Genomic DNA, 27,208 nt, shown 5'->3' with positions numbered 1-27,208 from the left:
CTTCCCTTTCTATTTCATGGAACAGTTTAAGGAGGGTTGGTATCAGTTCTTCTTTAAAGGTCTGATAGAATTCAGCAGAGAATCCATCAGGTCCTGGACTTTTCTTTTTGGGGAGACTCTTGATTGCTGCTTCAATTTCATTTTGTGTTATAGGTCTATTCAGGTGATTAATTTCCTCTTGGTTCAGTTTTGGATGATCATATGTATCTAGAAATCTGTCCATTTCTTTTAGATTTTCAAATTTATTTGAATATAGGTTCTCAAAGTAGTCTCTGATGATTTCCTGGACTTCCATGGTGTTTGTTGTTATCTCCCCTTTTGCATTCCTGATTCTACTAATTTGGGTTTTTTCTCTCCTCATTTTAGTCAGGTTTGCCAGGGGTCTATCGATCTTGTTTATTTTTTCAAAGAACCAACTTTTTGTTTCATTAATTCTTTGTATGGTTTTTTTGGTTTCTATTTCGTTGATTTCAGCTCTTATTTTTATTATTTCTCTCCTTCTATTTGTTTTGGGATTTGCTTGTTCTTGTTTTTCTAGGAGTTTGAGATGTATCATTAGGTCATTGATTTGGGATCTTTCAATCTTTTTAATATATGCACTCATGGCTATAAACTTTCCTCTCAAGACTGCCTTAGCTGTGTCCCATAGGTTCCGGTAGGTTGTGTTTTCATTTTCATTGACTTCTAGGAACTTTTTAATTTCCTCTTTTATTGCATCGATGATCCATTCTTCATTAAGTAATGAGTTATTTAGTTTCCAGCTGTTTGCATGTTTTTTGTCTTTACTTTTGTTGTTGAGTTCTACTTTTACTGCATTGTGGTCAGATAGTATGCACGGTATTATTTCTATTTTCTTATATTTGCTGAGGCTTGCTTTGTGCCCTAGGATATGATCTATTTTGGAGAAGGTTCCATGGGCTGCTGAGAAGAATGTATATTGTGTAGAGGTTGGATGAAATGTTCTATAGACATCTACTAGGTCCACTTGATCTATTGCATATTTTAGATCTTGGATTTCTTTATTGAGTTTTTGTTTGGATGACCTATCTATTGATGATAATGGAGTGTTAAAGTCTCCCACAACCACTGTGTTGGCGTTTATATATGCTTTTAGGTCTTTTAGGGTATGTTTGATGAAATTGGGTGCGTTGACATTGGGTGCGTACAGATTGATGATTATTATTTCCTTTTGGTCTATTTCCCCTTTTATTAGTATGGAATGTCCTTCTTTATCTCGTTTGATCAATGTAGGTTTGAAGTCTACTTTGTCAGAGATAAGTATTGCTACTCCTGCTTGTTTTCGGGGGCCATTGGCTTGGTAAATCTTCTTCCAGCCTTTCATCCTAAGCATATGCTTATTTCTGTCGGTGAGATGAGTCTCCTGTAAGCAACAAATTGTTGGATCTTCTTTTTTAATCCATTTTGTCAAACGGTGTCTTTTGATGGGTGAATTAAGTCCATTGACATTAAGTGTTAGTACTGATAGGTATGTGGTGATTCCTGCCATTTAGTTATCTTAGTTGTTTGAAGGTTTGATTGTGTGTACCTAACTTGATGTTACTCTCTACTGTCTTGCTTTTTCTTATCCTGTGGTTTGGTGCTGCCTGCCTTTTCATGGTTAAGTTGGGTGTCACTTTCTGTGTGCAGGATCCCTTGCAGAATCTTTTGTAATGGTGGCTTTGTGGTCACATATTGTTTTAGTTTCTGCTTATCATGGAAGACTTTTATTGCTCCATCTATTTTGAATGATAGCTTTGCTGGGTAGAGTATCCTGGGGTTGAAGTTATTTTCATTCAGTGCCCGGAAGATCTCACCCCACGCTCTTCTTGCTTTTAATGTTTCTGTTGAGAAGTCTGCTGTGATTTTGATGGGTTTACCTTTGTATGTTACTTGTTTTTTCTCTCTTGCAGCCTTCAATATTCTTTCCTTAGTTTCTGAACTTGTTGTTTTAATGATGATATGTCGTGGAGTAGTTCTATTTTGATCTGGTCTGTTTGGTGTCCTGGAGGCCTCTTGCATTTGTATGGGAATATCTTTCTCTAGATTTGGGAAATTTTCCATTATTATTTTGTTGAATATATTACGCATTCCCTTCGCTTGCACCTCTTCTCCTTCTTCGATGCCCATGATTCTCAAGTTTGGTCTTTTGATGGAGTCGGTGAGTTCTTGCATTTTCTTTTCACAGGTCTTGAGTTGTTTAATTAATAGTTCTTCGGTTTTTCCTTTAATTACCATTTCATCTTCAAGTTCTGAGATTCTGTCTTCTGTTTGTTCTATTCTGCTGGATTGGCTTTCCGTTTTGTTTTGCAGTTCTGTTTCGTTCTTTTTTCTGAGGTTTTCCATATCCTGGCTGTTTTCTTCTTTATTGTTGTCTATTTTTGTCCTGAGTTCATTTATCCATTTATTCATTGTGTTCTCTCTTTCACTTTGGTGTTTATACAGTGCTTCTATGGTTTCCTTTATTTCTTCTTTTGCTTTTTCAAATTCTCTATTTTTATTGTCTTGGAATTTCTTGAGTGTCTCCTGTACATTTTGGTTGACCCTATCCAGTATCATCTCTATAAAATTCTCATTGAGTACTTGTAGTATGTCTTCTTTTAAATTATTCTTGTAGGCTTCATTGGGTCCTTTGGCATAGTTTATCTTCATTTTGTTGGAGTCTGGCTCTGAGTTTCTGTTCTCTTCATTCCCCTCTGGTTCCTGTACTAATTTTTTGCTGTGGGGAAACTGGTTTCCTTGTTTTTTCTGTCTTCCTGTCATTGTCCTTGGTGTTGTTACTGTCCCTGTACTGTGTGTAATTAAGTATTTTCTAGCTTGTAATAATAACAATGGTAATATTGAGAACGGAAGAGTGAGCTGAGATGGAAAGCAAGAAGTTAAAGAAAAGGGGAAAACAAATATACAGACAAGAGGGAGAAAGCAGAACAAGGTATCAGACAAGAGAGTTTCAAAGGTATAAACAGGGAGTGTTAGTGTACTAATCGACAGTAAGCTGAACAGACAATAGAGAGACAGAGAGAGGATTGAAAATCAAAGATAAAAAAAATAAAAAATAAGTATATGAAAGTAATATCTATTTATAAAAATGAATTAAAATAAAATGGAAAATAGGAAATTAAAAAAAAAAAACCAAAAAACTTCCAAGTTTATATGCAATGCAATTTCAGTCTTAATAATTTGGATGTCCGTCTTAATCTCCAGTCCTGGAGTTGGTGCCTCAGATGTTGTTCTGTAGTTGTCTCATCAAAGGGGATGCATAAAGTAGAACAAAACTACACTCACACACACACAGAAGAAAAAATAAAAAAAAAGCCCCACCAAGTGTCCCCAGTTCAAATGCAATAGTTTCAGTAAGTTTTTCGGCTTGCAGGTGTAATTCGGTTGTTCTCTCATCAAAGGTAGGGAGAAAAAGAAAAAAAAGCGTCTGGAGGCAGTTCTGAGGGTGGTATCTGCAACTGTGGCTTGCCTGCCTGCTGCTCTCAGCCTGTAGCTGGCTGCGTTATTTATGCAGATCTCTGGGGTGAGCTTAGCACTCACCTGGTCCCACAGGCTTTGTTTGCTCAGAGTTCTCCTGTGCGGGGGAGGGGGGCCTCTGCTACAGGCTTTTCCCTTTCCAAGCACTGGGAAAGGCGACACTGCCCCGTTGTCAGGCCTGCGTGTTTATTTACAGTTCACGTGGGAAGTGGGTCTTCCCTCCTCTCACAAGCGTCCCTGCTCCTGGTTGCTGGTGCGCCCCGCTCCCGCCAGAGCCTCTCCGGCCCGCCCGGCTCGTTTATTTACAGTCCCGGGAAGGATTCCCTTCCCCCAATCTTCAGCGCTCAGGGCGCCCCACCCTCTTTCCAGCGTGTCTTAACTGTTCTTATTGCTTAGTACTCAGTTTCTCTTTTTTTCCCGGGTGGAGGTCAGTCTGTCCAGGGGGCTATGCTGCTCTGGCCCAGGCTTGTCTGTGGGGGAACCGCGGTACCGCGAAGCTCACCTGGTCCGCGTCTTCCCAAGCCGTATGGGCGCCGGCCCCTGGCGGCCCCGGGGGCCTCCTTGGTTCTCCGTTTAACGTGAAGTGGAGATTCTCTGCACCGGCTGGAGATGTGGAGGAGTCAAAGTTATGCCTTTTCTCGGTGATTATGCCTGCAAAGTGTGTCTCCAGCGTCTCTCCAAGATTTCACTATAGGAGGGTCGCTTTCTGCTTCCTACCTCTAGCCGCCATCTTGGAATCTCCTATTTTGCCCTTATTTCTAATTTTGTTGTAGAGAGAGTATAAGCAATAATAGGAAGGAACAAGGGTTTTTGCTAGTTGAGATAAGGATAGCTATACAGGGAGTTGACTCACATTAATTTCCTGTGCATGTGTGTTACCTTCTAGGTAATTCTTTTTGATCTAACCTTTTCTCTAGTTCCTGGTTCCCTTTTCCTATTGGCCTCAGTTGCTTTTAAGGTATATGCATTAAGGGCAACAAATACTATCTAATTTTTTAGGTGTCTTACCTATCCTCACCCCTCCCTTGTGTGCTCTCGCTTTTACCATGTGCTCAAAGTCCAATCCCCTTGTTGTGTTTGCCCTTGATCTAATGTCCACATATGAGGGAGAACATATGATTTTTGGTCTTTTGGGCCAGGCTAACCTCACTCAGAATGATGTTCTCCAATTCCATCCATTTACCAGCGAATGATAACATTTTGTTCTTCTTCATGGCTGCATAAAATTCCATTGTATATAAATACCACATTTTCTTGATCCATTCGTCAGTGCTGGGGCATCTTGGCTGTTTCCATAACTTGGCTATTGTGAATAGTGCTGCAATAAACATGGGTATGCAGGTGCCTCTGGAGTAACCTGTGTCACAGTCTTTTGGGTATATCCCCAAGAGTTGTATTGCTGGATCAAATGGTAGATCAATGTTTAGCTTTTTAAGTAGCCTCCAAATTTTTTTCCAGAGTGGTTGTACCAACAGTGTAAGAGGGTTCCTTTTCCCCCATATCCTTGCCAACACCTGTTGTTATTAGTGTTGCTAATGATGGCTATTCAAACAGGGGTGAGGTAAAATCTTAGTGTGGTTTTAGTTTGTATTTCCTTTATTGCTAGAGATGGTGAGCATTTTTTCAATGTTTTTTGGCCATTTGAATTTCTTCTTTTGAGAAATTTCTGTTTAGTTCACTTGCCCATTTCTTTATTCATTAATTTTGGGAGAATTTAGTTTTTTAAGCTCCCTATATATTCTGGTTATCAGTCCTTTGTCTGATGTGTAGCTGGCAAATATTTTCTCCCACCTTGTGGGTGTTCTCTTCAGTTTAGAGACCATTTCTTTTGTTAAGCAGAAGCTTTTTAGTTTTATGAAGTCCCATTTATCTATGCTCTCTCTTAGTTGCTGTGTTGCTGAGGTTCTATTGTGAAAGTTCTTACCTATACCTACTAATTCCAGAGTATTTCCTACTCTTTCCTGTATCAACTGCAGAGTTTGTGGTCTGATATTAAGATCCTTGATCCATTTTGAGTTAATCTTGGTATAGGGTGATATACATGGATTTAGTTTCAGCTTTTTGCAGACTGCTAACCAGTTTTCCCAGCAGTTTTTGTTGAAGAGGCTGCTATTTCTCCATCGTATATTTTTAGCTCCTTTGTCAAAGACAAGTTGGTTATAGTTGTGTGGCTTCATATCTGGGTCCTCTATTCTGTTCCACTGGTCTTCATGTCTGTTTTTGCCAGTACCATGCTGTTTTTATTGTTATTGCTTTGTAATCTAGTTTGAAGTCAGGTATCGTGATACCTCCAGCATTGTTCTTTTTGCGCAGTATTGCCTTGGCTATTTGTGGTCTCTTGAGTTTCTAAATAAATTTAATGGTAGATTTTTCAATCTCTTTAATGAATGTCATTGGAATTTTGATGGGAATTGCATTAAACATGTAGATTACTTTTGGGAGTATAGTCATTTTTACTATGTTGATTCTACCAATCCATGAGCATGGGAGATCTCTCCACTTTCTATAGTCTTCCTCAATCTCTTTCTTCAGAAGTATATAGTTTTCCTTGTAGAGGTCTTTCACATCTTTTGTTAGGTTTACACCTAGGTATTTGATTTTTTTTGAGGCTATTGTAAATGGAATTGTTTTCATATATTCTTTCTCAGTTTGTTCATTATTAGTGGTTAGAAATGCTAATGATTTTTCTATGTTGATTTTATATCCTGCTACATTGCTGTAGCTATTGATGATGTCTAGAAGTTTCTGAGTAGAGTTTTTTGGGTCTTTAAGGTATAGGATCATGTCATCTGCAAATAGGGATATTTTGACAGCTTCTTTACCTATTTGTATTCCTTTTATTCTTTCTTCTTGCCTAATTGCTCTGGCTAGGAATTCCAGTGCTATGTTGAATAGGAGTGGGGATAGTGGGCATCCTTGTCTGGTTCCTGATTTTAGAGGGAATGGTTTTAATTTTTCTCCGTTAAGTATAATGCTGGCTGTAGGTTTGTCATATATAGCTTTTATAATGTTGAGGTATTTCCTTCTATTCCTAGTTTTTTTAGAGCTTTTATCATGAAATGGTGTTGGATCTTATCACAGGCTTTTTCTGCATCTATTGAGATGATCAAGTGGTTTTTGTCTTTGCTTCTGTTAATGTGGCTTATTACGTTTATTGATTTTCGTATGTTGAACCACCCCTGCATCCCTGGGATGAAGCCTACTTGGTTGTGGTGAATAATCTTTTTGATGTGTTGTTGAATTCGGTTTGCCATTATTTTGTTGAGGATTTTTGCGTCAATGTTCATTAAGAGATTGGCCTATAGTTCTCCTTTTTGGAAGTGTCTTTGCCTTGCTTGGGGATAAGTGTAATACTGGCTTCATAAAGTGTGTTAGGCAGTTTTCCTTCCCTTTCTATTTTGTGGAGCAGTTTAAGGAGGGTTGGTATCAGTTCTTCTTTAAAGGTCTGATAGAATTCAGCAGAGAATCCATCAGGTCCTGGACTTTTCTTTTTGGGGAGACTCTTGATTGCTGCTTCAATTTCATTTTGTGTTATAGATCTATTCAGGTGATTAATATCCTCTTGGTTCAGTTTTGGATGATCATATGTATCTAGAAATCTGTCTATTTCTTTAAGATTTTAGAATTTATTTGAATATAGGTTCTCGAAGTAGTCTCTGATGATTTCCTGGACTTCCATGATTTTTGTTGTTATCTCCCCTTTTGCATTCCTGATTGTACTAATTTGGGTTTTTTCTCTCCTCATTTTAGTCAGGTTTGCCAGGGTCTATAGCTCTTGTTTATTTTTTCAAGGAACCAACTTTTTGTTTCATTATTTCTTAGTATGGTTTTTTTGGTTTCTATTTCATTGATTTCAGCTCTTATTTTTATTATTTCTCTGCTTCTATTTGTTTTGGGATTTGCTTGTTGTTGTTTTTCCAGGAGTTTGAGATGGATCATTAGGTCATTGATTTGATATCTTTCAGTCTTTTTAATATATGTACTCATGGCTATAAACTTTCCTCTCAGGACTGCCTTTGCTGTGTCCCAAAGGTCTGGTAGGTTGTGTTTTCATTTTCATTGGCTTCCAGGAATTTTTTAATTTCCTCTTTTATTTCATCAATGACCCATTGTTCATTAGGTAATGAGTTATTCATGCTGTTTGAACAGCATGAATGAGTTATTCATGCTGTTTGCATGTTTTTTGTTTTTACTTTTATTGTTGAGTTCTTGTTTTACTGCATTGTGATCAGATAGAATGCATGGTATAATTTCTGTTTTCTTATATTTGCTGAGACTTGCTTTGTGCCCTAGGATATGATCTATTTTGGAGAAGGTTCCATGGGCTGCTGAGAAGAATTTATATTGTGTAGAAGTTGGATGAAATGTTCTGTAGACATCAAGTAGGTCCATTTGATCTATTGTATATTTTAGATCTTTCTTTATTGATTTTTTGTTTGGATGACCTATCTATTGATGATAATGGGGTGTTAAAGTCTCCCACAACCACTGTGTTGGAGTTAATATATGCTTTTAGGTCCTTCAGGGTATGTTTGATGAAATTGGGTACATTGACATTTGGTGCATATAGGTTGATAATTGTTTCTTCCTTTTGGTGTGTTTCCACTTTTATGAGTATGGAATGTCCTTCTTTATCACGTTTGATCAATGTAGGTTTGAAGTCTACTTTGTCAGAGATAAGTATTGCTACTCCTGCCTGTTTTCGGAGGCCATTGGCTTGGTAAATCTTATTCCAACCTTTCATCCTAAGCCTATGCTTATTTCTGTTGGTGAGATGTATCTCCTGTAAGCAACAAATTGTTGGATCTTTCGTTTTAATCCATTTCATCAAACAGTGCCTTTTGATGGGTGAATTAAGTTCATGAACATTAAGTGTTAGTACTGATAGGTATGTGGTGATTCCTGTCATTTAGTTGTCTTAGTTGTTTGAAGTTGTGATTGTGTGTCCCTAAGTTGAGGTTACTCTCTACTTTCTTGCTTTTTCTTTTCCTGTGGTTTGGTGCTGCCTGTCCTTTCATGGTTATGTTTGGTCTCACTTTCTGTGTGCCAAATCCCTTGGAGAATCTTTTGTAGTGGTGGCTTTGTGGTCACATATTGTTTTAGTTTCTGCTTATCATGGAAGACTTTTATTGCTCCATCTATTTTGAATGATAGTTTTGCTGGGTAGAGTATCCTGGGGTTGAAGTTATTTTTATTCAGTGCCTGGAAGATCTTACCCCATGCTCTTCTTGCTTTTAATGTTTCTGTTGAGAAGTCTGCTGTGATTTTTATAACCTTTGTATGTTACTTGTTTTTTCTCTCTTACAGCCTTCAATGTTCTTTCTCTAGTTCCTGTACTTGTTTTAATGATGATTTGCTGTGGAGTAGTTCTATTTTGATCTGGTCTGTTTGGTGTCCTGGAGGCTTCTTGCATCTGTATGGGAAGACATTTCTCTAGACCTGGGAATTTTTCTGTTATTATTTTTTTAAATATATTGTGCATTCCCATTGCTTGCACCTCTTCTCCTTCTTCAATGCCCATGATTCTCAGATTTGTTCTTTTGATGGAGTTAGTAAGTTTTCTTCTCACAGGTCTTGAGTTGTTTAACTAATAGTTCTTCTTTATTTCCTTTAATTACCATTTCATCTTCAGTTCTGAGACTCTGTCTTCTGTTTGTTCTATTCTGCTGGATTGGCCTTCCATTTTATTTTGCAATTTTGTTTCGTTCTTTTTCTGAGGTTTTCCATATCTTGGGTCATTTATTCTTTAATGTTGTTTATTTTTGTCCTGAGTTCATTTATCTCTTTATTAATCATGTTCTCTGTTTCACTTTGGTGTTTATACAGTGCTTCTACGGTTTCCTTTATTTCTTCTTTTGCTTTTTCAAATTCTCTATTTTTGTTGTCTTGGAATTTTTTGAGTGTCTCCTGTACATTTTGGTTGATCATATCCAGTATTATCTCTATAAAATTCTTATTAAGTACCTGCAATATTTCTTCTTTTAGATTGTTCTTGTGAGCTTCATTGTGTTCTTTGGCATAGTTTATCTTCATTTTGTTGGAGTCTGGATCTGAGTATCTGTTTTCTTCATTTCCCTCTGGTTCCTGTACTAATATTTTGCTGTGGGGAAACTGGTTTCCCTGTTTTTTCTGTCTTCCTGTCAGTGCCTTTGGTGGTGTTATTGTCCCTGTACTGTGTGCAATTAAGTATTTTCTAGCTTGTAATAATAACAATGGTGATATTTAGAATAGAAGGGTGAGAGGAGATGGAAAGCAAAGACATTAAAGAAAAAGGGAAAAACAAACAAACAAGTAGAAAAAACAAAACAAACAACAAAAAAATTTCAAAGATATAAACAGGGAGAGATAGTGTACTAATCAACAGTAAGCTGAACAGGCAGTAAAAAGACAGAGAGAGGATTGAAAATTTAAAAAAATAAAAATAAATAAATAAATAAAATAAAATAAAATAAAAATCTCCAAGTTCAAATGCAATAAAGTTTCAGTCTTAATAATTTTGGTGTTCGTTCCTCAGCCTCCAATCCTGGAGATGGTGTCTCAGACGTAGTTCTGTCATTGTCTCATCAAAAGGGAAAAAAACTAAAAAAATAAAACAAAATAACACAAAAAAAAAAACCCACAAAGTGTCCCAAGTTCAAATGCAACACAGTTTCAGTAACTTTTTCAGCATACAGGTGTACTTCGGTTGTTTTCTCATCAAAGATAGGGAGAGAGAAAAAAAAGAGTCTGGAGACAGGTCTGTGAATGGCTATCTGAGGCTGTGGCTCACCTGCCCACTGCTGTCAGCCTGCTGTTGCTGGAGGCGTTATTTATGCAGATCTCTGGGGTGAGCTTAGCGCTCACCTGGCCCCGCAGGCTATGTTTACTCAGATCTCTCCTGTGTGTGAGCCTCTGCTACAGGCTTTCCCTTTCCAATCACACTGGGGGAGGTGACACTGCACCTGCTTTCTCAGGCCTGCGTGTTTATTTACAGCTCACATGGGAAGTGGGTCTTCCCCCCTCTCCTGTGGAGTTTTCCTCCCACTGCCACTTTTACAAGCTTTCCCGCTCCTGGCTGCTGGGCAGTGCCACCGCTTCTGCCTTCTCCAGCCAGCTTGTTGTGAGGTAGTTCCCCTCCCACTCTCTTCCATGCTCAGGGTGCCCTGCCCTCTTTGCTACATGTCTTTTTTGTTGTTATTCTTATTATTCAGTTTTTTTTTCTCTTTTTTCCCTGAGTGGGGGTCAGTCTGTCCAGGGGGCTATGCTGATGTGTCCCAGGATTGTCTGTGGAAGTGCCATGTACCTCATGTTCCTCTTAGCTCACCTTGTGGTCTGAGTCTTCCCACGCTTTCTGGGTGCTGCCATCTGCTGGCAGTGTGGGAGCCCTCCTGGTTTCTCCTTTTTTAACATGAAGTGGGAATGCTCTGCACAGGCTGGAGGTGTGGAGGAGTCAAAGTTTTGCCTCTTCTCAGTGGCTTTTCCTGTAAGGTGTATCTCCAGTGTCTCTCCAAGATTTTACTTTACGAGGCACGCTTTCTGCTTCCTCCCTCTAGTCACCATCTTGGAATCTGCCTCTTTTGACACTTTAAAGATATTACTCCACTGTCCCTTACTTGCATGCTTTCATGAGAAATCTGCTTTCATCCTTATCTTTGTGTCTCTGTCCATAGTGTCCCTTTCTTTTCTGGCTACTTTAAAGACTTTCTCTTTATCACTATGTGTTAGCTTTCCATCACTATAACAAATATCTGAGATAATCAACCTTTAAAAGGAAAGGTTTATTTTGACTCACCATTTCAGAGATCCCTACCCGTGATGGGTTGGCTGGGTTGCTTCTGGGCCTGTGTTGAGGTAGTATATCAAGGCAGCAGTGTGTGGTAGAGCAAAACTACTCACTCACCTCATGGCCTGGAACCAAAAAGAGAGAGTAGAAAGGAGTCGGGTCCCACAGCTTACAGACCTCCCACTAAGCCATCTCCTAAAGGCTCCACCACTTCCCAAGAGCATCAAGCAGGGGTCAAGTTTTTAAGACATGAGTGTCTGGGGAACATCGTAGATCGAACTACAGCACTGGGTATCTGTATGTGCACACACACACATACACACACACACACACTGGGTATCAGTGGCTTGCATAGTTGCTACCTAGACATGTCAGAAATCCATAGGGCAGGCCATCAGGCTGTACTTCTCAAGCACTGGGTGAAGCTATGTCCGCACACAGAATTTCATCCTCAGTGGAGCCTCAGCTCCATTCAAGGCCTTTCAAATGATCATCTAGGACAATCTCCTTTACTTAAGGTCCACATACACATACTTTCTGTACATCTTTGTCTGTCTGTCTCTGTCTCTGTCTCTCCCTCCCTCTCTCTGATCATATTGCATCCTCACTAGATAATAAAAGATGTCAAATTAATAGTGGAACAAACCACATGACATGCAGACCTCTACTTAGAGGAGATGGTGAGGGCTATGGGCACTTCCCTTTTTGACAAGTTTACCTCCCTTCCAGCTCCTGTTTCAGATCCTTCTGGGCTTTGGCATATTGCCAGAATCTGCACATCTGCCTTTATTCCCAGTATATTTTATGGAAAGAGAGACTGAAATGCACAATGTTAAGAAACAAATATTAAACCGAGCATGATGATACCCACATGTAATTCCAGTACTTGGGAAGCTGAGGCAGGAGGATTAGGAGTTCCAGGCCATCCTGGGCTACATAGTGAATATGAGGCTAGTGTGGGCTAGATAGACCGAAACCCAATGTCTCAAAAAAAGGTGGGGGGAGCTGGCAGAGTGCTCAAGTAGTAAAGCGCCTGCTTAGCAAGCTTGAAGCCCTGAGTCCAAACCCTGATACCACAAAACAACACATATTGTTCATCTACCTTTTACATTTCATGGTCCAGTATTTGTTTCAGAACCTTAAACAGAAGTAGGGTGCTTGGCATGACCATCTTGAAAATTGGAGAGAAAATTAATCGGCTGATTTTATGGAATCTGTGAACTGAGTTTTCTCTTAGAAAAATATCCAAATGGAAGTTTTGCTGTTTCAGATTGCTTCTTGTGCCTAAACATGCACTGCCATGAAGACTTTCATGGTAACTTATGCAGCAATGCTTTACCCCACTACTCTGTAACTCCTTTTGTTCTGTTTTGAGGAGAAAATTCAGTTTAGAAGTATTTCCTAAGTCAGGCACTGGTGGCTCACACCTGTAATTCTAGCTTCTCAGGAGGCAAAGATTAGGAGGATCATGGTTTGAAGCCAGCCCAGGAAAACAGTTTGTGAGACCCTATCTTGAAAAAAACCCAACACAAAAAAAGGCTGGTGGAGTGGCTCAAGGTGTAAGTCCTGAGTTCAAACCCTACTACCACGAAAAAAAGAAGTGGTCCCTAATTCTCACTGTTTATCCTTGAAAAGTTTACCTGTAACTATAGCCTAACTCTCTGAAGTCCTGGTTCTCCAACCCCATGACCCATGCCTTGTGAACACACTTAGTAATGCAAGCCCACGCAGGGGGTTGGAGCCCAGACTGAGTAACTGCCACCCTCTGTGACTTGTCCATCACAATCCCATCCCCTCCCCCAATCAGACCTCATTTGGAAACAACAGCAACAGCATACTTAGAAGCTTTCTTTCCACAGTCCTTGGACATGGACTTGATTCTCCTGGGTAGGAAGTACTAAGGGTTTCCCAGAGCTAGAGAACAATTTTGACTTTACCTTTTTTTATTCTTAGTGAAAGGAAATCTGCAAAGTTAGAAGCATAAGTTTTATATATGTATATGTATATATATATATATATATATATATATATATATATATATATATAGAGAGAGAGAGAGAGAGAGAGAGAGAGAGAGAGAGAGAGAGAGAGAGAGACTTCTGCTCAGGCCTTTTCTACCCCTTACAAGTTTTTGACACTGAGCAAATGGCTTAAACTTCCTGAGGTTCCATTTCAATATTTGAACAAAAGAAGGAAGGAAAGGGATGGGGAATATCTAGGCATTTGGTGAATATTAAATGAGATTGCTAAAGAATTTGGCAGAATGCTGAGGGGCCACAGGTATTCAGTGAATGGTAACCATTATTGCCACATTCTTCTGTCAATACAATGGTGTAAATGTGGAATTATCAGGCATTTCTAGAGTCCCTAAAGAATACAAAGAATACTCCCTGTAATTAATATCCATTTTCTCATGCCTGTAATCATAGTCACTTGGAAGACAAGAGATCAGGAGGATCGTGGTTTGAAACTGGCCTGAGCAAATAGTTCGAGAGATCCTATCTCAAAAACACCCAACACAAAAAGGGGCTTGTGGAGTGACTCAAGTAGTGGAGTGCCTGCCTAGCAAGTGTGAGGTCCTAAATTCAAACCCCAGTACTGCCAAAAAATTTGAATAGAGTATATGTCATCTAAGTGGAAGATATTACATAAGCCAAATGTGCTTTGCCATAATGTTATTTGAACAGGATCTTTTCAGTTGCATCTACTAGAGAATCTATTTTTTTTGTTGTTTTTTTATTCATATATGCATACAAGGCTTGGGTCATTTCTCCCCCCTGCCCCCACCCCCTCCCTTACCACCCACTCCACCCCCTCCCTCTCCCCCCCACCCCCTCAATATCCAGCAGAAACTATTTTGCCCTTATCTCTAATTTTGTTGAAGAGAGAGTATAAGCAATAATAGGAAGGAACAAGTGTTTTTGCTAGTTGAGATAAGGATAGCTATACAGGGAGTTGACTCACATTAATTTCCTGTGTGTGTGTGTTACCTTCTAGGTTAATTCTTTTTGATCTAACCTTTTCTCTATCTACTAGAGAATCTTGACTTCAGTAAACTAAACACAGGAAAATGAAACATCTCAATAAGTCTTGGTGTGGGACAGCTCCAAATTTGATTAATGCAGAGGCTCAATATTTTATTCAAATCTATTCTTTCCATCTTCTGCTCTGCTGTCTTTGGTGTGTCCTACTTTGTCCTCAGTACAGCTCATCCATGATCCTAGATGGCTGTAGAAGTTCAAGGGTTATATTCAAGCACAATATTTAGTAGGGAAAGACTCCTCCCAAGCATTTTCTTTATGAACAAGGAAAACTCTCCTAGACACTCCCCTAGCATATTTCTATGTCTCCTTGGCCAGAAATGAGTCATACTCATACCTCTAAACCGATCACTGGCTGAGAGAATGGGACAGGTCAACTAGCTGGGTCTTTAGAGCTTGTTTGGAGGTTCTAGCAGGGGAGTACAGCTACTCATATTCCTTGACCAAAGAACAGTCCTCATCTATTTGGGAAGCTTGTACTCTTCTATTGAGCACACAGCCTCAGGAGAGATGCACATGGAGCAGTGAGGGAGGAAGGGGACACCTGTCTAGCCAGCCAGATCAGCCGAATCAGCCTTAATGATCAATGGGGTGATAGATGTCACAGCTAGATCATCCTCATATTCTCATCTAGCTGAGCCCTAACAGCATTTATCTCTTCTCTGCGACCACAAAGCAAATGGTGGAACCCTAACAGATATGGGTTGTAGCCTCAAAGAAAAGGAAATGGCTGTTGAGTGAATGCCCAAACTACAATTAGAATACTTTCTTGAGATTAAATCAGAACTGCCCCTTTAAATTCATGCATTTGAATGAAGCATAATAAGGGATGGAATAACTTCATGTTTCTTTCCAGCCAAGGACTATTGTGAAAGACCCACTGAAACCTCAAAACAACAATAAAAAGACAGGAAGTTGCTCCAAGTTGAACATTAAGATCACATGTATTGCAGTGGTGTTTAATGTACACTTAAAAACTTGTTTCCAAGGTAAAATTATAAGAGTGCAGTTTGTCTTCTTCAAAAGATTCTGGGGAGGCCAGGTCTTAAACCTATAATCTTACCTACTTGGGAAATGAAGATTAAGAGGATCACAGTGTAAGGCCAGATGGAGCAAAAAGTTTAGGAGACCCCATCTCAACCAATAGCTGGGCATGTTGGTGCACAGTGCCTGTCATGCCATCTACATGGGGAAGCACAAATAGGAGGATCACAATTCAGGCTGTCCCATGCATAAAGTGAGACCCTATCTCAAAAACACCCAACACAAAAAGGGCTGGAGAGTGGCCCAAGTGGTAGAGCACCTGCCTAGCAAGCTCAAGGCTCTGAGTTCAATCTCCAGTACTACTAAAAAAAAAAAAAAAGTCTGGGGGACTTTTATATGCATCAATTTCATTTGCTTCAGCAGAACCACATACAGCAGCATTACATCTTTCCATCTTTCCTGTGCCCTTAAAAGTCCTTAGATACAACAAAAATAGCTTATTGATTTCAAAATCTCATTTACAGTGCCTTCAAAATACTTAACAATTCAATCTGTCTGACCTACTCCTACTCCCATATTCCTGGTCATTCTCCTTCAATTACCGTGTGCCCTTCCCTGCAAAATGAAGCCTTACCCTCTTTTTTTTTTCTGTATGAGATTTTTGCTCACAGTTCTTAAAATCGTTTCAACTCACAGTTATGCTTAGAAGACTTAGGATGCTAAAATTACAGAGAAAGGATATCAAGTTGGCGGTTGCTTTCAGAATAATTATGGAGCCCTATCAGTTTAGACAAGTTAAATAATATAAAAGAATTATATTAAAATGCTGTAGGAGGAGAACTTATATTACTTTATAAAACTCACACTTAGATTTGTTTAGGACCCTTGACATTTCAAAACCTACTCTTTGGTTAATGGCTAGTAGAACAAATTTGCTTTATATTTCAAAAGCCTGCAGCATTTTTTTCTAGCTTCTACATTCTCTCCTAAACCATTAAACAATGATGTGTGTGTGATACTGAGGTTTGAACTCAGGGCTTTGTGCTTACTAAGCAGGTCCTCTACCACTTGAACCACACCTCCAGACCTCTACTAAACAATGATAATCGGTGATGATCAACATTAGTGACTTAAAGAAGTCTCACGCCCGTGCTGTGAAATAAATATGAATGCTAGGTGCATTGTTTATGAAAGGACCACTATAAAGCTATGTCAACACAGAGGGAAAACATTGTTAGTGAAAAAACCAGAACATAACTGGGTTCTGGGGGCTTTGGGGACTCACACCTATAATCCTAGCTACTTGGGAGGCTGAGATTGGAAGAATCACAGTTTGAGACCAGCCAGGGCAAATAGTTCTCAAGAGCCCCATCTCCAAAATAACCAGAGCAAAATGGACTGGAGGTGTGGCTCAAGCAGTAGAGTGCTGGCTTTGCAAGCATGGAAGCCCTAAGTTCAAACCTTAGGGCTTAGTACCACCAAAACAAACAAACAAAAAAACAGACCATGACAGGCTGGGGGAGTGTCTCAAGTGGTAGAACACATGCCTAGAAAGCTCAAGGCAGAATTCAGACCCTCAGTACCACCAAAAAACCACAACAAAACAATTCTGTGAGGCAATAGTAAAATTGTGTTAAGATTTACTGAAAAAAAAAAAAAAGCCTTTTCTGGGAGTAGGTATCAGTGAGAGAAGGGAGGGCATAAGGAAAAGGTGAATGAGAGTGAATATGGTGCATGTATTTTGTATTCATACATGAAAATACAAGAATGAAACCTGTTGAAATTGTTCTAAGAACAGGGGAGGGGGACAAGGGAGAATGATGGAGGGGGTATATCTAACTAAGATATATTGTAAGCACATATGTAAATGTCATAATATATCCCCTATATAACTAATATATGCTTTTTAAAAATCTCCAGAAAAAAAATACCACATCTTACTACTTCCCATTGCATTTTGACTTTGTCCTTACATGTAAGAAAAGAAAGGCAATGATCAGCTGGTGTTGTGGCTCACACCCATAATCCTACCTACTTGAGAGGCTGGAGATTGGGAGGATCAAAGTTCAAAGCCTGTCCAGGCAGATAGTTCTCCAGACCCCAGCTCCAAAATAAGCAGAGTGAAATGGACTAGATATGTGACTCTGGCTTAAGCAGTAAAGTGCCTGCCTGCTTCACAAGCACAAAACCTTCAGTTTAAAGCCCAATCCCACTAAAAAAAAAAAAAAAAAAGGGCAATGAGCTACACAGTAATTGTTAAGGGGCCTGATCAAAGCCTTTCCCAATACCCAATACATCTAGGTAATGCAGAGCCTGAAATTCTACTAGAGTGTAATTCCTTTGAGTTTCTTTTCCTGTAATCCTTTTTTTAAATAAATACATCAAAAATTATGTATAAACTGGGCTGTAATCCTAGTTACTCAGGAGGCAGAGATCAGGAGGATCACAGTTCCAAGCCAGCCAGGGGAAACAATTTGTAAGACCCTATCTCAAAAAAATCCATCACAAAAAAGGACTGGTGGAGTGGCTCAAGGTGTAAGTCCTGAGTTTAAATCCCAGTACCACCAAAAAAAAAAAATTATATATAAATGTACTCACAACAAATACCAAATGTGTGCAGTAGAAAAACGGAAGATATAGAAAAGGTAGCGTTTTTGGTAAAATCAGAAGCAGAACGTTAAGGATTTATAGATTTTTACTCATTTTTCTAATCTTAAGTGAAATACAAATAGTTTTATCAGTTTTATCCATTAAATAATGTTATTAATATTAAAGTAACACATGATCAATTTTACTGCCCAAAGTGGTTCAGGAAAATCTTTTTTCTATTTAAATCTAATTTTTCTTGAAAAATGAGAGTAATTTTCCCTCCCAGGTATTTATTTCAAGGGTATTTTTGTTGTACTTTTCAGCTGGGAATGATTTACAAAAGCACTTGATGCTGACGCAGCTGCTCCACTTGCTGAGTGAGTCTCTGATCCTGCCAAAGACCTTCCATTCTCTTAGAAAAAGACACAAAACATTTCTTGTTAGTATATGTTAGGAAAATGCCACACACCGCACACAAAGGAGGCTCATGAGAGTTATCTCATGTCCAAAAGTTTAATAAGCAGGCTGGCTGGCTGAGAGAAAATGGTGCAGCAGCTTCTCTTGGCTGGTCTGGTCTTAAGTAGCATTTGGGAGAAAGCAAGGGCAAATGATGGTCTTTGATCTGCAAAGGAAGAGACCAGCTGCAGAAGCAAGGTCAAGGGGCAGGCAAAGGGAGGTGGCATGAGATAGGGACAATGAGCTTTGATCAGCAAGGGATGAGACCAGCTGCTGAAGCAAGGTCTAGGGGTGGGCAAGGAAAGAGGGGTGAGAGATAAGGAATGGTGGGCTTTGTTTTGCAAGGAGTGAAACCAGCTGTGGCTTAGGCTGCAGAAGAGGCAGTTCTCATCATTCCCCCATTTTTTGTTTAATAAAGAGAGAGAGAGAGAGAGAGAGAGAGAGGAGAAGGGTTGGATATTGGGACACAGTTTGATCCTCTGGCTGCTTCCTGCTGGCAGAGGATGGTGCATGTTCTCAGGTGGGGTCATCAGGGTTTGGTGTCTCTGTAGGCGTTAGCATGGGGGTCCCCTCAGTGGCCCCAGAGAGGTTGATATGCTTGGAGGAGGAGTTGATTGAATCTTTGGTTGGTGGCTGCAGATATGCAATCTAGTAAAAAATTTTGTAAAGTTTTTATAATGCAAGGGAGAAAGCTCAGGAGGATAAAGACAACAATAAGGGATGCTAGGAAAGGCAAGAGCCAAGAGAGCAGAGGAGATTGAGTCCAGTCTAGGACGGGAGTTTTTAGTCCTGAGAAGTTGGATTTCTTCACTTAAGCGAGACAGGGTATCAATATTTCGTTCTACTAGGCCTGACTCATTAATATAGTAACAGCATTCTTCTTGGAGGAAAAGGCAAGTGCCTCCTTTCTCAGCAGTTAAGAGATCTAGGGCCCTGCAGTTTTGTAAGGCAACCTGAGCTAATGAGGTGAGTTGTTGCTGAAGGGAGGCCAGAGAAACTGAGGTTCATTCAAGAGTGACCTGTAGGTGCTCCTCAAAATCTTTTGCAGAGATGACACTATGGCCCAGGGCCCCACCTGCAAACCCAGTGGCAGTGATGGAGGAGTCCAGGCTAATCCCGACCATAATGGGTAGGAAGGCAGCTCATGGTTGTCGGGGCGAGTATAGCCAGAAGAATTCAGCCTTCCCATAGAGAGTAAGTTGGGGAACTGTTATTACTGAAAGGCAGGGGCCTGGAGTAGAGGCATTTACACAGGTGTGTAAGGAGCCACTGCACCAGAGGTACAGTCCATAGGGTGGGAAGGTTTGAGTAGTTACAGAGATTACAGTGACAGAATTTGAGGAAACTAGCTCCAGAAGAGGAGTGGACAGAGAGAGGTGTAATAGCAGGTGTAGGAGGGAAGTGAGTATTGGTCTGGGTCAGGTTCCCACAGAGGTATAGAGGTCAAATTGGGGGAAGGGAGGCATGAGGCTTCTAGGACCTGGGTTATTAAGGCAGCATTAATGATAGGGGTTCCTTTTGTAGTTAGGAGTCCCCTTTTCTTCCAGGTTGCAGAGTGGGACAACAAAGTGTGAAAGGCATATTTAGAGTCAGTGTAAATATTAATAGTTTTGCTTTTTGCCAGCGTTAGAGCTCTGGCCAGGGCAGTTAGTTCAGCCTTATGGAAGTTGTACCCAAAGGGAGAGGACGTGTCTCAATGACAGTGGAATTAGAGACAATAGCATATCCTGCTCTTCGCTGCCCATTGTGAATGAAGGAGCTGCCATCAATAAACCAACTATAGTGAGCCTGAGAAAGGGTGCCCTCCTGAATGTGGTCTGGGCAGGGGAGGAGCTCCTCAAGGATCTCGGGGCAGGAGTGAATGAGGGGTGTTGAAGAGAGAGGAAGAGGAGTGGCTGGATTAAGTGGGGAACATGTGATGAAAGTTAGTGTGGGGTCCTCAACCAAGGCCACCTGGAGGGACAGGATACGAGAGGAGGGCATGGAGTGAAGTCCCTTATATGTAAGGAGCTCCAAGAGGCTACGAGAGGAGTAAACAGTAAGGGGGGACCCAAAGGTGAGCTTTTTACTTTCTTGAATTAGGAGAGAAGCAGCTGCTAGGGCCCTGAGGCATGGGGCCCACCCCCTGGTTGTGGGGTCTAACTATTTTGAGAGGTGTGCTACTGGAGCAAAGGAGGGCCCTATGTTGTGTCCTAAAACTCCTGGGGCAAACCCGTCTCTCAGAGACATAAAGGAAAAAAGGACGAGTGAGGTCCAGCAGGCGAAGCACCGGGGCTTGTGCCAGGGCTTGTAGGAGGGAAGTGAAATGGTCTGACACAGGCTGAGAGGGGTCCAGGGGCTCTTGGATGGAGCCCCTGGATGCCTCATATAGAGGCTTGGCCATTAGACTGAAGTTAGGTACCCAGGCCCTGAGGTAACCTGTCAGGCTGAGAAAGGAGAGAATTTCAGCCTTGGTGGTGGGGGCAGGAAGAGAGGCTAACAAGGTCTTACGATCTATGGTGATAGCCTTATGAGTAGGGGAGATAGATAGGCCAAGGTAAGTCACCTGGGTGAGAGACAGTTGAGCCTTGTTAGGGGACACCAGGTATTCATTTTTTCCCAGAAAAGTGAGCTATCCTCGAGTGAGGGGCTGCAGACCAGGAGGTCATCTACACACTGGAGGAGTTTACTTGGGGAGAAATGGAGGGTGAAGAGGTCCCTAGCCAGAGCTTGGCCAAAGAGGTGGGGACTATCCTGGAACCCCTGAGGCAAAACAGTCCAGATCAATTGTTGGGAAGTATGAGAATCTGGATCAGTCCAAGTAAAGGCAAAGAGGTTTTGGGACGGTAGGTGGACAGGGATAGTGAAGAAAGCATCTTTTAGTTCCAGAACTGTGAAATGGGTGGTGGTACCAGGGATGAGAGACAGGAGAGTGTGGGGGTTGGGCACCACCAGGTGTATAGGAGTCACTGCTGCATTGATTAAGCAGAGGTCCTGTACCAGCCTGTAAGACCCATTGGACTTTTTTACAGGCAAAATAGGAGTGTTATAGGGGGAGTGGATTGGGTGAAGCAGACACTTAGCGAGAAGCTCTGAGATGATAGGCTTTAGCCCCTGTAGGTGGATTAGAGAGATGTGATATTCAGACTGATTTGGGAAAGTAGAAGGATCTTTGAGAGTGATGACAACTGGCTCATGATGTGAGGCAATGGAGGGGTTTTTGAGATCCCATACAATGGGGTCCACTAATGTTGCTGGTAAGGGCAAGGAGTTGGGAGAAGCTTGTGGAAGGAAGGCACCTATGATGGCGAGGAGGGACCATGAGGATGGAGACGAGGGGATGATGGGTCGTGGCTTTTATGGGGATGGATGTAAGGTGAGGGTGGCCTAAAACTTTATTAAAATGTCTCTACCTAAGAGTGGAGTGGGACAATTAGGTAGCACTAGGAAGGAATGGGTAAAGAGGGTATCTCCCAATATGCAAGTTAAGGGAAAGGTCATTAAGGGCTGGGTAGGAGTTCCCTCCACCCCAACTATGGAGGTTGAAGAAGGCTTTGTAGGTCCCCACAACTCCGGCAAGGCAGAAAAAGTGGCGCCAGTGTCTAGGAGGGGAGAGATAGGCCTACCATCAATGATGGCCGTTACCCTGGGCTCCCGTGAAGTTATGGTCATCAGGTCTGGGAGTCAGACTCTGTCAGTCTTCTGTCACAGTTGCTAGCCCTGGAAAATCAGTTAGGGAGGAGGAACATTGAAGGGGGCTTAGACCCCCTGCCTTGAGAGGTAGAGGGGCAGTCCCTTGCCCAGTGGCCCTCCTGTTTGCACTTAGGACATGGCCCCAGTGGGCGGCATATCTTAGGACAGGCACAGGCCCAGTGTCCCTCAAGGCCACACTGAAAACATGGGCTGGGAGGTATTTGGGGTTTTCCCTGGCCTTGTGAGTTGGAAGCTGAGGGGTTTTGCTGGAGAGCTTGGGCCAACATCTGGAATTTGGCCTTATCTCTCCTCTCCTTATCAGCCCATTGCTGTTCCTCACGGTAATTATAAACCTTAAAAGCCACATTTAAATTTTCAGCCTGTGGAGTCTGAGGGCCATTTTCCAGCCTTTTAAGTTTTTTTTTCTTATATCTGGGGCTGACTGGGAGATAAACTGTGTTATAAGGATAATTGTCCCATCCTTAGTTTCAGGGTCAACTTTTGTGTGGCGTCATAATGCCTCTATAAGTCAGGACAAGAAACTGGCTGGACTTTCTTTTTCCTCTTGTTGAACTTCTCTGAGTTTGTCAAAATTAACAACCTTTTGGGCAGCCCTCTTTAACCCTGCCACTAGGCAGGTGACCATCTGGTCTCTGGAAGTTGTGTCATTAGTTTGATGGTCCCAATGGGGTTCTGTCTCTGGAACTGCCAGCATTCCCACGGGGTGGGCAGGGGTGGTGCAGTGAATCTCAATCTGCATGTGTCTTAGCTGCATCCCAGACCCTTTGTCTCTCCTCTGGGAGGAGGGTTGAGGAGAGGATGGTATAAATGTCATGCCAGGTGAGGCTATAACATTGAGCTAAATATTGAAATTCTTTAATATAAGAGTCAGGGTTAGTGGTGAAGGAACCGAGGTGTTTTTCAATTTGAGACAGGTCTGTGAGAGAAAAGGGAACATGAACTTGCACGATACCCTCGGCGCCAGCCACCTCCCAGAGAGGGAGGGGGAAACCAGCTGGCTGGGGGTGGGCTGTGAGAGCAAGTGTGTGGGGGGCTCAGGGGATCCTGTAGTTTTGGATTTGGATTGGTGGAAGGGCAGGTGGAAGGGGGAACAGAAGGAGGAGGAGAGAAAGGGGTGGAAGGAGAGGTGGGGGAAGTAGTGAGAGGAGCAGCAGGAGGAGGGGCAGGAGAAGCGACAGGGGCTGGCTGCTGAACAATGGAGGCTCATGTCTGATAAGGTGGAGGCTCGTTAGCAGGATCAAAGGAAGGGAAAGTGTCAGGGTCAGGGAGGGTAGTTGGGGTTTTTGTAGCCAGAAGGACTTGGGCAATGGAGCAAGAGGTGTAGAGAGAAGGCTTAGAGTGGAGACAGGAGAAGGCCTGGACATAGGGAATCTCCTTCCACTTTCCAGTGCATTCCCAGAAGTTATAGAGATCCCTGAGAATGTTAGGGTCGAGTGTGCCATCTAGTGGCCATTTAGAGTCATTGTCCAATTGGTATTGTGGCCAAGCCTGATTGGAAAGAAAAATGAGGGTTTTTTGCCTTTAGATCAGGTGAGAGCTGTGGGGCTCAAGGTTGACCAACAGACAGCCCAGAGGGGTGTCTGAGGGAATTTTGGAAGGTCCAGTGCCCATGGTGAGACCCAGTCCAAGGAAGAATATGATGGGTGTCCCTGAGATACTGCTTTCCTGAACGGAACAGAGGAGTGGAGGACCTCAAGGGAACGTTCCTGAGGTGAGTGAGCCAGGACCTAGTACTAGGGTTTTCGATCAACAGAGAGAGAGAGAGAGAGAGAGAGAGAGAGAGAACCATGACTCATGGGGTGGTAGCGCGAGGGAACTCACCAAGGGAGGACCGAGCAAATCAGCTGGTGGTGGGCGAGTTATAGGAAGCGCACTGGCCTTGAAGAGGTTCCCTGTGAGCGAGAGTGGCAATGATGGCACTAGTCCAGGAACAGGGGTCCAGGCAAAGCAGCTCAGATCCCAGTAAGTTTATCCAGGCTTAAGGAAGGCAGCTCCAACCTACATAGCATTGGCAGGCTGATACAAACCCTCAGCCCGGCACCCCTATACAGGGGATGTCTGCCTTGTGGCCAAAGTAGGCTCGGGAGCGTAGTATCAGGAGGGCCTGGAGTCACTGACTGGGAGAGCAAGACCAATGCCAGAAGCTCACCTGTTCCCGGCCAATGCACCAAATGTTAGGAAAACAAAGAAGGCTCATGAGAGTTATCTCATGTCCAAAAGAAAATGGCGCAGCAGCTTCTCTCGGCCAGTCTGATCTTAAGTAGCATTTGGGAGAAAGCAAGGACAAAGGATGCTCTTTGATCTGCAAAGGAAGAGACCAGCTGCAGGAGCAAGGTCTAGGGGCAGGCAAAGGGAGGTGGCGGGAGATAGGGACAGTGAGCTTTGATCAGCAAGGGATGGGACCAGCTGCTGAAGCAAGGTCTAGGGGCAGGAAAAGGAAGAGGGGGTGGGAGATAAGGAACGGTGGGCTTTGTTTTGCAAGGAGTGAAACCAGCTGCAGCTTAGGCTGCAGAAGAGGCAGTTCTCATCAGTATCAGTTGTGTTTACAGTGAAACTACATTAGTGAGTAGCTGCTAAGGGAAGACTATGAAGCTTTGAAATTTAAAAATGATATAAAAAGGAAATCTATCTGGTATACCAAAGTAAGATATTTTAGTTTACACACAGTAATAAAGTTGCAAAATAAGTTTTAAGAGAGATGAGTTTAAAAATTATGGCTCTGTATAAATAGTGATTAAAATGTAGCAGATTTCAGTAACACACTGAAACCTAATTGAGAGTTCTCTTCATCATAGTCAATGGTTGATGGAGTTGAATAGCTGAATCATAGAGTAAATGTATATTTGGTTTTAGGAAATATTGCCAGACACATTTTCAAACTAACTGTACCAATTTATCCTTCCACCAGCAATGAACAAGAATTCTGGTTTCTTGCCAACTCATGCCAATCATTTAACCATACTTGGAATCTTCAGTTACTGAAAAGAAAATAGGAACTTCTGTCCTCACCCTGCATCAGCTAAGATCTCCTGTTCCTTCATGCCATTTTGAACTCTGAGGAAGTGGGCTCAGTTTCTGGACTTGAATCAAGTAAATCTAGGAAATAAATGGAGAGAGAATTGTTATAGAAATGATGGATTTGCATCAGAAAGAATCTAGAAAAAAGAAAGAAAAGAGAACTGGTAAGGAAAGTTCTAAACTGCATAGATTCTGGATCTGAGAAAAGTTTTGAAGAGAATTGAGAGTAAAGGGAAGGGAAAGAAAAGGCTGGAGATATAGTGAGGAAAATAAAAGATATAAATAACATGCATAATCTACTGTTTGAAAGAGGCAAATTAAGATTGGAATTATTTTCAATTACTTTGGACAACTGAACTATTCTTTTGTAATGGAACCCCACTGTATAGATTATGTAGAGCCTTGTTCTGCATTCAGATTACACAAGCAAGCTGTTATAGTTGAAGGTATTCAAAGAACAGTTCTACTACTTCCTTAATAGTAATCCTCCCTCCAAGGAAAACAAGCTCCTACAAAACATTCTCTTAAGAATTCATATCTACTGACCACTCCCCAACTCTCCTTCACTCAGTGCAGATTTGAGAACTTAGATCACATTCCTCTCCCAAACCAACTTATGACATAATTCTGTATTCCCCTGGCCACAGTAGATGACACATCCATCAATACAGCTTTGTGATTCATGTGTTTGTTTAATTCCAAGAACTTCACCTACATTCACATATTGTTGAAGCTAGCTTATTTCATCTTGAGAGCTGATTTTTCCTATCTCTTTTTAATTTCATGCATCATGACATCATATTGGTAACTTGAAATTAGAAGGCATTTATACCACAAAAATCAACAAATGATACCCAGCTAAAACCTTAACATTTGAATATCTAATCCCCACCTCAACTCTCAGCTCTCTCCTAGCCATGTTCCTTCTATACCTTCTTTTTGGTATTACACAGACCTTAGATCATACTTGCATCTTCTCTCCATACTTCAGAAAGACTTCCAGCCAATGATGCTGACTACTTCCTTATATCTTCCCTTCAGAAAAGAATCAATAAACTACTCAACATCTATCAGTTATCTCTTATAGTAATACAGGTAACAAAAATATTTTTTCTTAAAAAATAAGTCAAAATTTGCTTTCATCTTCTTCATGAAAAAATATATACAGAAATTTATGAGTAAGGAATAATATAATGATAGTAGTGATTAGTATATTAAACATGGACTAAAATACCTCTATTATAACAATCCCCAAATAGGATTCTTTCATTGGGATTTGAGGAAGGAGAAAGAAATAGAGTAATATATATGAAAACTTTTGCCATCTTATATACAAATAGCTTAGATATGAAAACAAATAATTATATTTGGATCCTGCAATGAATAACAATTCTAAAGCAACTTTACAATTTCAGTTCTATTTCCATGCTTTCTGTGTCCTCTTCTGTCTTAGAATTACAGCCACAAGTATTTCCAATACTATAACAAGTACATGAGAGGAATCAACTTATGAGGGAAAGGTTTATTTTGGTCACAGTTTCAGAGGTCTCCATCCATGGATGCTTGGCCTCTTGCCTTCAGGCCTGTGCCAGATGGGCAGCGTGGCAGGGAGCATGTGGTGGAGCAAAGCTGCTCACCTCCTGGTGGCCGAGAAACAGAGAAAGAGACAGGAAGGGGCCGGGGTCCCCACATCTACTTCGAAGGCATGCCCCTAACAACCCAATTCCCTCAACTAGGCCCCAGCTCTTTTTTTAATCTTTTTAAAAAATTATTATTGTTGTACTGGGGGTACATTGTGACATTTACCAAAGTTCTTACACTGTACCATAGTTGAATTCACCCCCTCCATCATTCTCTACTCCCCTCCCCTCATTACTGGAACAGTTTCGACAGTCTCATTTTTCTATTTTCATCCATGAGTATATATTTCCACCATATTCACCCCCAAACATCCTTTCCCTGCATCGTCCCCCTCCCACTGGTGCCAACCCATAGACAGGACCTGTTTTATCATACTATTCTCCGTTTTTTAAAAAAGACATTTTTGTTTGTATAAAAGAGCTATACGGGGAGTTTCATTGTGACATTTCCATGTATATATGTATTATAACCCAATTTGTTTCTTCCCCTCTATTTTTCTTCTTTCTACCTTAGTCCCCTTCTTATGGTGATTTCAACAGGTTTAATAATT

At 41.3% G+C, this 27,208-nt stretch overlaps 1 protein-coding gene and 1 long non-coding RNA gene across 2 annotated transcripts in view; both read right to left on the bottom strand.

Annotated features, from left to right (window-relative positions):
• Window positions 1–11,362, bottom strand: part of Esr2 (estrogen receptor 2) — a 119,455-nt gene extending 108,093 nt beyond the window's left edge. The window contains exon 1 of the mRNA XM_074067821.1: window positions 11,246–11,362. The gene's annotated coding sequence lies outside the window, so the exon portion shown is untranslated. The remainder of the gene's footprint in view (window positions 1–11,245) is intronic.
• Window positions 11,363–17,938: 6,576 nt separating this feature from the next.
• On the bottom strand, window positions 17,939–24,418 carry LOC141421556 (uncharacterized). The gene is made up of 4 exons (XR_012446138.1): window positions 24,149–24,418; window positions 23,821–23,891; window positions 21,912–22,005; window positions 17,939–18,262 (listed from the first exon to the last, which is right to left on the bottom strand). It is a non-coding gene; the product is annotated as an uncharacterized lncRNA (long non-coding RNA).
• Between the last annotated feature and the right edge of the window lie 2,790 nt (window positions 24,419–27,208).

This window comes from Castor canadensis, chromosome 3, assembly GCF_047511655.1.
Source record: "Castor canadensis chromosome 3, mCasCan1.hap1v2, whole genome shotgun sequence".
NCBI classification, from domain to species: domain Eukaryota; kingdom Metazoa; phylum Chordata; class Mammalia; order Rodentia; family Castoridae; genus Castor; species Castor canadensis.
This window is presented reverse-complemented; position numbering and strand designations above follow the sequence as displayed.